Consider the following 14,617-nt stretch of genomic DNA (forward strand, 5'->3'; position numbering starts at 1 on the left):
TACGGAGGGAAGACCACCCTCATTGGGAATTGAGTGCAAGTTAATTTCAACCCACACAATGACACAATCTCGGAGACTGCAGAACAGTCTTTTGTGCAGTTTCTCTCCCCCAACCTAGTCAGTGGGAGGCATTAGCATCCCTGTCATCAGTGCCTGAGAGCCATCACTCCTTTGAAGGATTAACTTCATTAGCATGTTTTCATGCCACTCGTCTTCTAATTGCCCAATTGAAGCGCCCACTTGTTGTGCTTGTGAAACATGCCTGGACTCACAAGACCAAGTCCGGGACTTCTGTCTGAAGGTTATCGCTTTTGTTTTATCATCGTAAAACATCTATCTATCTATCTATCATCTATCTATCTATCTATCTATCTATCTATCTATCTATCTATCTATCTATCTATCTATCTATCTATCTATCTATCTATCTATCTATCTATCTTAATAAATTCACTTTTGTAAGAACACTTAATTTGTCATCTTTGAATTAGTGTGTGGGCAAATTAACACACACTCATGCATTAAAAGGTAGCACATTTGTACATTTTGTTTAATCCTTTTGTACAATTTATTGTGATCAGGGACATCATGCACCCTCTTACGAATCAGTGGCAGACAGGCTCACTTGGTGTCCTAGGCAAGATATGATATGATGAAAGGGAAAAGCACTTTAGCAGTTCTTTGAAAGTATCACAGTTCAATTTATTCAAATATTCATGGCCATTTTATTCAAATGTTTAAGAGAGAATAAAACAGTGAGAAACAGAGTGAGATCTATTGAGATCTATTGCTTCAAACATTTGTTTTATCCAGCCAAACAGAGAGAAGTGTCACCCTGCCTCAGTGACCACAGAGAGAGAGAGAGAGATGGAAATCCAAAATCAAAGTAGCATGTATACATAGCCTGTGGCCCTCCTCTCATTTCCCTTATGAATCACAAATACAGATACTGCATGCTTAAACTAAAGCCCTTGCCCTCTAAAGTTCTCTACATGATGTCATGTACAGGAAGGTATTTCTCAGTCTCAACCTGTCTGCTCATGCCAGTTCTCCAGTAATACGATACACATCTAAAGGCTCTGAGAAAATGCTGGTCATTCTTAGACAAGGGCTTCATTTATTTCCCAAGAAGGAGGCTCATTTTCCCGCAATGCAGCCTGGGCTGCGTTTTATGCAGCAAATGAAAGTCCTTATGCACTCATATTATGATGTAAGCGATGCTGTGTTTGTGCAACATGCAAAGAATATAATTAAACACTAACTCCCCTTTTCTATTTTTACTTCTCTGTTGTTTAACATTCTGAAATCCAAACATCTGACTATATTTTCCTCATTTTATATAAAAAAACGGTTGGCAATAAGTTTTTAATATCTGTATGTTATCTTCTGATGCAACTGAAACTGATTCTGAACAGATTTGAAGCGTATGTCAAAGGCAGTTGGAAAAGCTTTCAATATCAAAAAGCCGCTCATGTGGTGTATCTGAGAGATTAGAGAATGTCTTATTTAAGAACCGACAATCAATAGGCTTAAAAAGGTTATGTGGATCAATGTAAAATTGTTTAGTTCGCCAGCACTATCATTTGATTATTGCCATCTTGAAGAACAGAAAACATCTTCTGTTAAAGGTGAACAATAATGTTCCTTAACTGTGCAGTTTGAGCAGACATTGCATTTTTATAAAAAATATATATGTTTGTTTGGAGGTCAGGGAGTGAGGCTGGGCAAAGTGCTGGTCAGATACATTTTCCAGAAGATGTCCAGCATTGAATCAAGAGGGAATTTCGCTGCCTCTTAATTTACTCTGAGAGCCACTGAGAAAGTTGATTCTAAAGCAACTTGTCTCATGTCATCTAATGGGCATAATTAACAATCAAACCGAATATGACAGCGAACTTTACTCTCACTGCTGCCCGTCTGCCGTTCCAAGTTCAAATGCTAAAATTAGCCTCTAGGGAGTGGCATAATTTCATTTTTTGTGGATTTGCAATTCAAACACACTCCCACACACATAGTATGGTCTATTATAAACTGGCTAAATTAAAAATTAACATTGTGTGCGGCTTTAAACTTTCAGGGTTGAAAATACTGTAAGCGTTCCAGCGATCGAACCGAGGCATGCCCTGTCCAAACATCGTATGTCTTGTTCGTAGGAGAGGGGAAAATAAACCATTGGCTCTTCATTAGGCTCCAAATAAACCTTAACTTAGTCTTTATGTCCATCCCCTGCCTCTCCTCTCAATCCTCTTTCTCCTCCTTTCTCTTCCTTCCTACATGGCCTGAGGGAGCAGTTAGATCTCTGAATGCTCTCGCTCTATTGTGAGCTCACATTGATTGCCTCTACCCTCTCCAAAGCCAGTCGGGCCAGTCAGCATGGGGTACAGGCTGTCTGCTTTATCCACCATGGCTCACATTTTTCTGAGAAATAAAAGAGGGGGAGAGAGAGAGAGGCTCGGAGTGAGTTCCTCCTCCACTCCTGGTAACAGAGAACCAGATGCATCTGTTTTACTCCCCCCTCTCCCTCTCTTTTTCTCCCTCTCCCGCCTCTCCTCTCAGTGGCTGTACTCTAAAGGGAATCAATAGTGTACTTAAACGGATTTCTCTTGTGTCTTGTTGTCAAATACGTTGTGCACCTCTGCCTTTCTCCGTGTGGGCTGATCTTTGTGCGCTGCGGTAACGTCTCAGCAGCGCTCATTTATATGCCCTTGATCTGCATTTCCGCTCTTTGTCTGTTTTACACTTCTGTAATATCCTTTACACCTACCCAGTTAATGGTGCTTTGGCACAGTCGCTTGTGTTTCCTCTAAGGAGGTCTGTGAGGGCGATAGAGCGCTGTGTAAAGGAGCTGTAAATAATCTGTGAACGCTCAGTCTGTGTGTGAAAGCTTATGTCAGCAGAACTGAAACTCTCTTTCCATCATGTAGCTATGAAGTCCCAGCAGCATCAATCATTTCCCCGGTGATTGTCAGGGAATTAGCTGAGCTGTGGCGCTCAGTGGCGAGCCGGTTCACGTCAGCTTGGGTCGAAAAGTGCAGCAAAATACGTGTCTCATTTTTTGTGTTGTTTCATTCGAAAGTAGCAATTAACGTTATCTTATATTGACAACTGCAAGGTCATTTAGGACATTATCTGACACGACAACAGGGTTTAGCACCATTCAGAATTCAATTGAGCATGCTTTTATTTATTTAATATGATTGTAAATAATATTATTACAATTTGATTGGAAGTGGTTTTAAATAAATTGAAACTCTTTATAAATTAAACTTTTAATGTTGACCTTTGAATGTTTAAAAGTTTTGAGAACTCTAAGATAGATAGATAGATAGATAGATAGATAGATAGATAGATAGATAGATAGATAGATAGATAGATAGATAGATAGATAGATAGATAGATATCTAGCATATTTTAATGATTTCTGATGGATCATTATTTGAAATTGTAATAAAATTTCACAATATTACTGGTTTTTTCTGTATTTTTGATCAAATAAATGCAGGCTTGATAAGCAGAAGAGACTTCTTTCAAAAATATAAAAAATATTGGAAATAGTAATTTCCAAAATATTTATATATTTATTCAATATATTTAAAGTATACATTCCAAACTTTTGTTTATAAATATATGCGCGTGTGTGTATATAATACATAATACATATACACACACACACACATATATATATATATAAAATTCACTTTATATAATGTAATATGTATAACCATATTCAATATTTTGATTTTGGAAGAACTTGATTTCTCTGGAAATTAATTTCTTTGAATTGTAACCAGTGAATTTTTCTTCCCGTCATTCCAAATTCAAGTTTCTGTGGGGGGTGTGAATTGACAAATTGAAAGAGAGACAGATTTAAAAATTTTGCATAACACGTTCTCAGACCTTCTAAATTCTATCGTGATTTCTTGCATCTGTGTGCGTATGAAATTATTCTGAGGTTCAGTCAAGCTAAAGTCACTCCACCTAAAGTCCATCCATCTTCTTGGCAGCCATCTGGTCATATTGTCTCAGAATGTAAGAGTGGAGGGCTTATCCACCAACACTAAGAGCTCTTACAACAACCAGCTTTGAACTGAAGTGTGCTGTTCATTGACTGCTCGTGATTTTGTTCGCATGAACCGTGGCATCTTTGAAGGACTTCACAAAAACATGATTAATGGCCCAGAACGCAGGATATTACAAGCAGCTTAAAAGGTATATCACAATAGACACTGAGGTACTCAGCATTACTAACGCCGTGCTTTGATACTGATGTTACACGGGGATATCCATCTTTGCAAAAGCCATCTGAGGCACCAGTCATCCTATCGACAAATTCAACAGCATCTGTTATATCACTTTGAAAGTCAGACCTGGATGAAGTGTCTCGAGTCAAGACCTTAAGGAATAAGAGCATTTTAAAATTAAAACAAAAACACATTCATTCAAACTAGCCAAGATCGAAAAGCAAGTGTGTTTAAAACAGAAATTGAGGAAAAGGGTGCTTTGACATTGTCTGCAGCACTTAAATTGTCATTTGGCGGATCATGAACTCTCCTTCTAAGAACAGGACAGAAATAAATATGAATGACTGCCTGTGACCGGTGATGTCATCTGCTAGATTTATCCCTGCCAACTTAGATAACTGTACAGGAGCAAGTGTCCTTGAGACAAAGTGCTCAGAGAATGGGTCCCATGAATTAATGTCGACAGTGGTGCAGAGGAGATGCTAAGGATGTCAAAAGACACTTCCAAACACTTTCCGTGAAAGCACTGGCTAAAGATTGTTGGGAAATAATTGACAGATGCCAGAAAAAAAAACATCTAACGCTCTATTGAGAAATACTGTATGTCACGGTGTAATCAAAACAATGAGTTATTTGAATTGACAGGGAGTGTTGTAATACCATTGGTTTAGTTATTCATGAGCTATAAGTGTTAAATCATACATGCAAAGTTATGAGCAATAAGTTATTTTTGATTTTACATTGCATTTGTTATTCCTAAAGCATATGATTTTACACTGCTTTAACTCATTGTGATAAATTAAGCAATTTTCAACTTTTTATGTTATACAAGATACATTTTTCTGTAATTTGTAATTTTGTAAAGTTTAATGTAATTTAAGTTGAAATGACTTCAACATCCAAGTTGATTGTACTTAAATGTAAGGCATGCAGCAAGTTTTTTTTACAGTGTGAGGCTGTGAGCACCATCATCCTGAGGTGACAGCAGAAGAATGCAAAAATATAAAAGATTTATAGAACATAAAAGGAAGGATTTAAAATTTCACATCTGGATTATAATTTGATTTGTAATTAATGGATGACAGGACTGGGATCATCTAAAAAAATCTCTCTTAATTTGGTTTGAAACATTTACACAAGTTGCAATCTACATGCAAACAAACAAGCAAGCAAACAATCAAACAAACTAACAAACAAACAAATAAACTGCACATAATGGGGCACACACTGTATATTATGTTTTATAAAATTCAATATTTATTTTGTTTTGAATTAAAATTATTACTATCATTTTACCATATTGAATTTAAATGTTTAAAATGAAATAGTGGTGTCATAAGGGATGGCATAATAAATATGAGTCAATGTGAATAAATTAATTTTAAAATGTTAATGTTTTCTATTAGTGTTACAAGCAGTGATGCAGATTGTGTCAACAGCACTCTTTGTACTTGACACTAATTTACACTTCAGGGATTCATTGCAGATTTATTAACTATTTTAGTAGCAGACAAATGGGAATATTATACATGTGTGTTTCAGCACTCCAAATCTGCCTGTATTGAAAATAATGATACCTCTTGTCATGTATTGAGTGTTTTGCTTTGCTCCTGTCAGGAGGAAAGAAATTACAAGCTGTAAAATCCCATGCAGGGCATTTGCATATCTCCATATTTTAGGACATAAGTCATACAGACAGGCATGCTGGAATTTCGTTCTGGTGGTGTGAGGCAGCGCAGCGTGTGCAGTGAGTGATTCTCTCTGATGCACTACTAGACGCTCGCTCGCGTCGCGCGGCCTCCCCCTGGTCAGTTGAGTCGTGCAGCATTGGCTGAGGAGCCAGTAGATGCGCGCGGTGTCTCGGCACTGTTGGAAGAGTCATTGTTCCTTGACGTCACCACTCAGCCAAGCCTGGCGCTGCTGCTCTCAAACATGTCTTTGTTATTCAGAGCTTTCCATCGGCGAATCGCAAAATACGGAATGAGCTGTTCCTTGTATTTGCGGGAAGTAGAGGACTCACATGGACGCACGTTTGTTTGTGTTTGGGGACGAGATTTCTTTGAGAATAACTTCTGTTTTAATATCTGAAATTAAAAAACATGTAATTTTATAATACAATATTATTATTATTTGATTTTTGTCAAACATTTATACAAACACAATAAGCCATAATATAATTTCATTTGGAATAATATCATTTTTAAAACATGTAGAAAGGAAAAAATAAAAAACTTAAAACAATAGGCCTATATTAAATTATTTGTTTTTGTATATTGTGTAATGTTTACAGTAGATATGTACTATATATATATATGAAATAACAAATATCTGTTTTTGTATATCATTGTAAACTATACTATATACTGTGTGTGTGTAGGCTACTGTAAACATCACAATATACAAAAACAAATTATATATATATATATATATATATATATATATATATATGTGTGTATACAATTGTGTTTATGGTGTTTACTCATAATTATAATGGTCACATTTTGTTGTAATTCTTATCTACTTAAAATACAAGATATTAATAAAACTAAGTACAAGAGCCCTCCTCCTTTTATAAATTGTAAATCATAACAATAATCGTTTTTGATCTTTAGTCTTACCTAAGCACGTTTTCATCAACATCCTGGAAAGACAATAAAATATAGCCAAAACGATATAGGCTACTGTAGTATTCAAACAGCAAACGACCTGGCACTCGCGTGTGAATCCAGTCCGTTCATCTGCACACGCCGCCTGGTGTCTTCCAAAAGCGCGAGCGCTCTACGCGACTCTGGGACACATTTTGTCAGCAACCAGCAAGCATGGCTCTGTGGTAATAGAATAGCCCGTGTAATTTGACACTTCAACTTGCCGTGCACTACGTTAGTTGATTCAGACAGTCACACTAACGAAACGCCGTGCGCTTTTCTCTCAGTGTTTGTGAAGTGTGAGAGGAGAAAACAGATCGTAACTTCAAATCCAGGAGGTTTTAGGCGCCGTGCTGTGATTGGACCTAAAAGTAAGTTGTGTTTGTGTTTTCCTATCATTTTCACACCTTGCTCGCTTGGAAGGTTTTTATGCATTGAAATGAATCCGTAGCCTCCGCGCTAGCTCCTACCTCAGCTAACAATAGAGTCACTTAAAGTATCGCTGAGATGTGTACACATGTATTTCTGCGCAGGAAACAATCGCACTTACTGAAGCGTTGGCGATACGTTGGCTTTGTGTTTTCGAAGCAAAGCACTATTGAGCGCTTTCTTTCCCTGTACAGTGGCGTTCAGAGGAACGCGGAATTTGGCTGAACTGGAGAAGCCCACCGTTTACATACCGTTCAGCATATCGTTTTGGTGTGTTGCATTGTTCAGATGAAGAGGGCACTGTCATGCGGTGGACGGTTGGTTGGCACGTAGATGGGCACAATTGGATGGCTTCATTGCACAAATGTAATTTAAATTCGCCGGGTCTTTTTGATTAGGTGAAATTATATTGTAGCGTCTTGATAAGCAATAGGAAACAAGGCTTTCAACCATGTGCTGAAATGTTATGTTCCATGCCGTTGTGTAGTTACAGGACAACCGCGTTGATACATTGTGACCGCTGATATTGTAACATTTCGTTTGAATCTTGGATTCGGCGAATGCTTGAATGGAGCAGACTTTGAGGACACAAGCAGTGTTGGGTGCCAACTGACTATGTGATCTGGATGTCGTAATCCGATTAGAAAAATCAAGTGTTTGAAATGAGAAACCATTTCGTTTTATATATACATAATTAGATGACAGTTGACTTATGGATTTTATTATTGCATGTGGGTTACATTGCCTACCAGGAAACGCAATAATGTTAAAATGATCAGTAGTTTACAGATTGTGCCCCTAAAATGTAAAATATACACGCAAAAAGACATTTAAGCAGATACTTTAAAAAGATTGATGTGGAATGCAATTATTGTTTTCAAAAAATTAATGTCTAAAAACATACTAGTTACTATTTTACTCTAGTTTAATCTAAGGATTCTTAATTTGTACATATATTCATTTAGCAGATGCATTTATTCAAAGTGACTTACAAACGAGGAATACAAAAAGCGATTAATCTTAAATAGTGCTTGTAATACAAAGTTTTGTACATCGCTCAGATTGCATTCACAATAGTACAGAATAGTACTTGATGCTGAAAATTGAATCACAAATAAGTGCAAGATGTGATGTAAGAATAAGTCGACAAATGTGATGTTTTGGAGTATGTTTCTCTTTGCTCATGTTTGTATTTGTTTATCAAAATCCAGAAGTGATCTGATTAGTTAATCTGAAAATGGCCACTGATTACAATTTTAGCCATGCAATTTGTAATAGTTGCCAGATTACGTTTAGAAGTAATCTACCAAAGACTGTTTGCAAGATACAATACAGTTCACGCATGCATGCCAAGTGTCCACCAAGTGTTCTCTTGGCAATCCATGGGCTATTTTGTGTACTTAGTAAGTGAATATTTTATTTAAGAGATTATTACAACTGTCAGCTTTGGTTAATAAGTTTTTATTTTCCTACATGATGTTGAATCAAGTTATTTATTGATGGTTTTTGATCTAGCATGGCCCATGCTTTATGCATGGTCATGTTAATGCTTTTGATTCTAGAAATACATATTTTATTACTGTAGGAGAGTCTTCTTCCAATAGTACTACAAGAAGCCTAAACACATAGCCGGAATTCTTTCTAGCAACAATTTGAGTTTACAGTAAATTGTCATTGTTTTTATGAAAATAGGTTTTGTTTCCTATAAACTAAGTTTTAACACTAGCGTTTCTCTTTTTAGTGGACACGGTTGTTGGAAGCTGACAGTTTGTTTAGGATGGTTCTTCAGTCAAAGTTGCCATTTAATGACAATTTCTTAGTCACCTCTTTAGTACTGTACAATCACAGTCAATGTTTACATGGCTGTGTGAGTGCTGATAATGTTAAAAACTTCCCCCTTACTTCAGGGTGGATTGCATCTGGAACAAAGGTGAAAGTACCTAGCTCTCAGCTCACTCATTTTGAATTGTGGTGTTGGTTCATGTTAACATTATCGGAGGAGGCATATTATTATAAAGGCCAGTTATGGTTTACAAATGTTTAAAAATGAAGACTGGAGTCTAATTTGATGAGTCTGCTGGTGGTGTATTTTAAAACACAGTAGATTGACCCACCAGTGTGACGTCCTCTGTATGAGTGGCTTAACTTGTATGAGTCAGGAATGGAGAATTTGTCTAAGAGAGAAGAGGAGTTGAGTTTATTTTCCTCCCTTCTTCAGACAGGGGCCCCAGGTTGAGGATCATCATTACCAAGGGCAGAGGTTTTAGCCATAGTCATGTAAAGACACAGATAGAGCTCAAGTCATTCTGTCAACGGGGCTAAAGAGGAATTGCGGAGGGCTTAATTGAGCTTAATGCGGGATTAAACTTCCATAAAATCGTTGAAAAGTTGTTTTCAACATGCCAAAATAGAGAGAATCACAAGATATGTCATTTGAACAAATTAACATTGTCAAAAATGTATCAGATTTTACACGCAAATTATTCAGTAACAGGTTTATTAGTTATTATTGCTCACATCGCTGCGCATTTATGCACATTTGTGTCTCTATTGTGTCTAGCCTAACAAATGTGTTCAAGGTTGTCCAGTTTAGGAGCGTAGTCTAGATGATCTCTTTTCACATTCAAATTCTTGGCATGTGTGACAAAAGCTTGCCTAATTCACTGGGCGATTTAAGGGTGGGAATCGTGAGTGATCCAGCTATTCAATATTATCATGATACTCGGGTCACAAATCACAATACCATACAGAAAGAGTTCTGTTTAAAAGTTAAAATACGGCAAGTATTGTGGACTTGTGAACTTTTTTATTTTATTTAGTGCCAGCATCATTAGTTCAGCATGAAACCTTTCCCCCCCAAATGATAGAAGGAAAAACAGAAAACAAAATCCACTAAAATGTCAATATTTTGGTAATATATTTCATTACACTATAATATATTTGTTTCCCCCGACTTATAGAAAACTAATTCGAGTTAAACGGAGATTAATAGTTTGTTGAGTTTAAGAATTTTTTATTGATTTGTGACCTCTAATATGAGTTAAAATGACATTGGTTGTCCTCATTAAAGAGATATTTCACCCAAAAATGTAAATTCTGTCATCATTTACTCACCCTCAGGTTGTTACAAACTTCTATGAGTTTCTTTCTTCTGTTAAACATAAAAGATATTTTGAAGAATGTGGGTAACCAAACAGTTGAAGGCCGCATTGACTTCCATATGGAAAAAAGAAAAACTTCGGAAGTCAATGGCTTCAGTCAACTCTTTGGTTACCGACATTCTTCAAAATATCTTCTTTTATGTTCAACAGAAGAAAGAAACTCATAGAAGTTTGTAACAACCTGAGGGTAAGTAAATGATGACATAATTTTCAGTTTTGGGTGGAATATCCCTTTAATAGTGTTTCATACTTCATTTCTTTATTTCCTCTCCTTGCTTATAGCCAGAATAAGACAATATGTATTTCTTAACAGCTAAAAATACTAATCAGTGTTTTGACAGGTTGACATTTAACTGTTAGCACACTATTGTGGTGAAATTGTGAAATAGTAGGCCCACGTTCATTCATCATAAAGCCGAACAGTCGTCTAGCCACCACCCGCACACACCCACTCTTGAACCTGAGTCAGGCTTTGTTTGACTCCACATGCTGCACTGTGGATCATTTATTACGCTTAATACGCTGATGGCCTTTTTGAACAGTTCACATTACGTCTGCATAACCGCCTGCTCGACTTGTGTATGCACTTTCGTTTCTGTGGTGATCGGGGTTAATACCTTTACGTGCAATGTAGCCTCCGAACCACAGATTATTCTGACAATAGGAGTGCATGACTTCTTATTTCCTTGCAGACTTACGGGTACGTTGGTCCGTTTCATCTTGCGGTTCGTGACCTCGGTGAAGCAGAGGGAGAGAGACGTTTGATTTTAATTGCATGCATCTGCAAAGAGCGTGGCGTGGGACTGAATCTGCTTCCAGGCTGCATAAGTTGAAAGCTTGTTGAAGGCTGCCTCTGACTCTTGAGCTGACAATGTGACCATGGATGCACTGGGATGCGATGTGCAAAGCATTAGCTAGCTGGTGCCATTCTAAGTGCTTTACCCCTCAGATAGGGACTGTCAGGCCCACACTGTCACAGGCTCATGCATGTTTGATTTGACGCTCTTTGAAAAATGAACGCCGAAGATGTCACAATGGCTGTATCCCGTTTCTGTCGGCGAGAGCAAGTACTTTGAACCAAAAATGACACCCAGCTACTTTCTCCCCCCAATGCAAGGGCTTGATATTTGGAACTTTAGGACAAAATGTCCCCACCACACTGACAATTTTGCATGATCACAAGCAATTACGTTCGTTTTTCGGTGCCAATAAAAGCTCGCAGTGCTTTGAAGTCTGACTGCCGCTGTGTGCTGTGCAAATCCAGCTTAAGCAAAACAAACATATTGTCCTCAACCTGTTTTCTTTTGACTGAGGCAAATTAGTGTACATTCAGTGAGCCATGTTCTCCATGCTAAACTGTTAAGTCCTGCTACTCTTTTAAAGAGATCCATCTCTCTTTGAGAAACAAATATCTGCGTTGTTAAGTAGCCTACACTGATTCTATAGGTCTATATAGGTCTATAGAGACCCAGGGCTCGGTTTCATGTCGTTGAAAATATTAGAGTGATGCAACTGGTTGTACAAAAGTTGTTAATAGATATTTCTACATTCAAATTCTGATTTTTTTGTTGTTGCATATCTGTATGCATGCATTTATTCAGACTTTGCACAGCGCCAATGCATCTGCGTTCATTTTATGTATTGAAAAACTGCCATGTGTTCCATCATGTGGAAACCTTGGACCATGTCACCGCGTCTGAGCTGTCTGTCTCTGTCTGCGAGTGGGAGATTTCCCTCCGTCCCTGCGAGTGATCGCTGTGTTTCTGAGAGGGACGTGCAATTACTTTCAACATGGCCTGGGGGATTCATACATGTTTTCTGACAAAGTAAATTAATTAGGTTTTCTTAGGAAAGATAAATATTATTTCTCATCCAAATTCGCCTTTTACGGGAAGGAGGATTTGCGTCTGCGCGCGCCAAATGACACGCACACATAACCTTGGCTTAGACATTTGCACAAGGTGAGACTAAATGAAAGCTGAATGGAAGGCAACTTCAAGATGTCAGGAGAACATGACAAATGGGACGGTGGCGAATGAAATTCATAGTAGATCCGTCAAATCCCTTAGTGTCGCAGGGAAAATGTGAATTTATATTAAACAGTAAAAATGCATTTGATTTTGCTTTCCAGTTTTCTCTTTGTTTTTAAATACTTGGATTGAACACACACCCCATACACACACTTTGATATTAAAGCTGATGAGCTGAATTCTTCATGTTTATTAGCTACTATAGCTACTAGGCTAATCTGTCAAGTTAGGTTTTAATAAAATAGACTAGGCCTAGATGATTTCTGTTGGTCTATTCATTTAACATACATATTACATATAAATATGTTTTTGAAATATATATTTTTTAATTACCATGCATGCTTGAATATGTAACTTTAACTAGGCACACGATATGATCACCCAGTCAAAAATTGTACTGATTCAGTCTTGCAAATATCATAATTTAGCATGTACACACAGTTCTGATATTTTGTATGGCTTTTGTTTTAGTAAGAGAGTCACATTTAACTTGGTAACACTCCGACAGATTTAGTGACCGATTCATGAGTTTGATTCAGACTGAGTTCATGGGTCTGTTTGACTGATTTGAGAATCAGATGACAGTGGTCATTACTGTATGTAATAGAAAATAATAAGAAAAGAAATAGGCTATGTATTATCTTTGTTTTATTTTGTGATACCCAACACTTTCAGTCATTAATCAGATTGCAAGTTTAAAACTCTGGTAAAAGTACTTTTTTTGACTCCATGGGCCAGATTTACTAACACTCTTTAGCTGTTAAAAAAAAAAACTTCTTTCATTTACTAAAGACACGCAGTAAAAAATTTGTGCTGAAAAGGTGTGTACACCGTTATTTTTTCTGGCTGACCTTATCGCATATGCATTTGTCAGAGTTTCCCTTTCAGACGCAAAATTTATGGGAGGAATCACGGAAGGTGATTTACTAAGGTTTGCGCTAGTCAATTTACTGGTATTTGCGCCATTATTTTAGGCCTACCACACAAAAAAGCATGTCTTAAACCAGATGCTAATTTGCGCGGCTCTTTGTAGGTTGTATCTCGTCAGTCGATCGCGCGCAGAACTTTCCACTCCCTTCGGCGCTTTTAAAGGATTGTGCTCTCACGCTAATTTGCGCTGTTTAGTAAATCTGGGCCTATATATTCAGCAGCAGCAGAGCACCACTGCACTGGCATGGTGTAATATCATATTAATATTGCGTAGTATGCTGTTAAAACAGCTAATTTTCTTTACATTAAACAGTTTTCTATAATCTTTTGGACATATCATATTCCATGTTTTTATTATCTGGATTCTGCTTTAGCACTTATTAACCGTTCAAGGCAGATCTCACAATGAAAATGTATTCCGTTTGAGAACACACCTCTTGCTCCACAAATACACTTCATGCATCACAGCCTCCGTGCAGAGCTCATGAGGTGACAGCTGTAGGCAACAGAGAGACGTTCATGGAGTGCTAGTGCAGACTCTGCGCCAGATAGAGCATGATAAATCCAGAGCCGTGTAAGTGTGTTTGTCTGCGCGTGTATGTCCAGGCTCAAATTGGCATGCAATGGCAAGCACCACTTCCCAGGTAAGTGCTGTGTGCCCTGGCTCTTAATGACTGTTTCATAAGCCACACTCTTGGTGGCCACTATGTGCCCTCCCCTCTCGTTCACCCCTGCGGTTCTGAACCAGACTGCTTCACACTCTTATGAGCTCATGTCTTTTAATATCTCTACCTGGGCTGTTCAGATAAAGAGCCATATTAGAATCCCCAGAGTGCAAATATTGTAAAATGGCAGGTCTGGTGTAGTGGTTTTCGCCGAGCCTTGTCATGGAGGAAAAAGTCGAGTTGATTTAATGGTGGCTAGTGTCTTAGAACTCCAAGGCAATTAGGTGTTTTTTCACGCGACGTTTATTTATGCTGTAACAAATTGAAACTACAAGTTTTGTGTCGTCTGAATACCGCCACAATAAAGTTGTCAGAGATAAGAGTAAGCGATATTGCAAACTAAACCTTGATATTTCATACCTCATTCTTGCGCGCATCTTCTGAGAAAACAGAAGCCATTGTTGCACTGATCATTTATCATTGCTGTAATGAGATTAAACTAATCGTGTATTCCAG

General features: G+C 37.7%; 1 protein-coding gene across 3 annotated transcripts in view; it reads left to right on the forward strand.

Moving 5' to 3' along the window:
* Positions 1–6,924: 6,924 nt before the first annotated feature.
* The window catches only part of zmiz1a (zinc finger, MIZ-type containing 1a), a 132,690-nt gene continuing 124,997 nt past the window's right edge, over positions 6,925–14,617 (forward strand). Inside the window, exon 1 of one of the 3 annotated variants that reach the window (XM_079636055.1) lies at positions 6,925–7,257. The gene's annotated coding sequence lies outside the window, so the exon portion shown is untranslated. The remainder of the gene's footprint in view (positions 7,258–14,617) is intronic. The other 2 variants (XM_079636054.1, XM_079636056.1) reach the window with 2 other exon arrangements.

The sequence above is a fragment of the Phoxinus phoxinus genome (genome assembly GCF_949152265.1).
Source record: "Phoxinus phoxinus genome assembly, chromosome: 14".
In the NCBI taxonomy this organism is placed as follows: Eukaryota; Metazoa; Chordata; class Actinopteri; order Cypriniformes; family Leuciscidae; genus Phoxinus; species Phoxinus phoxinus.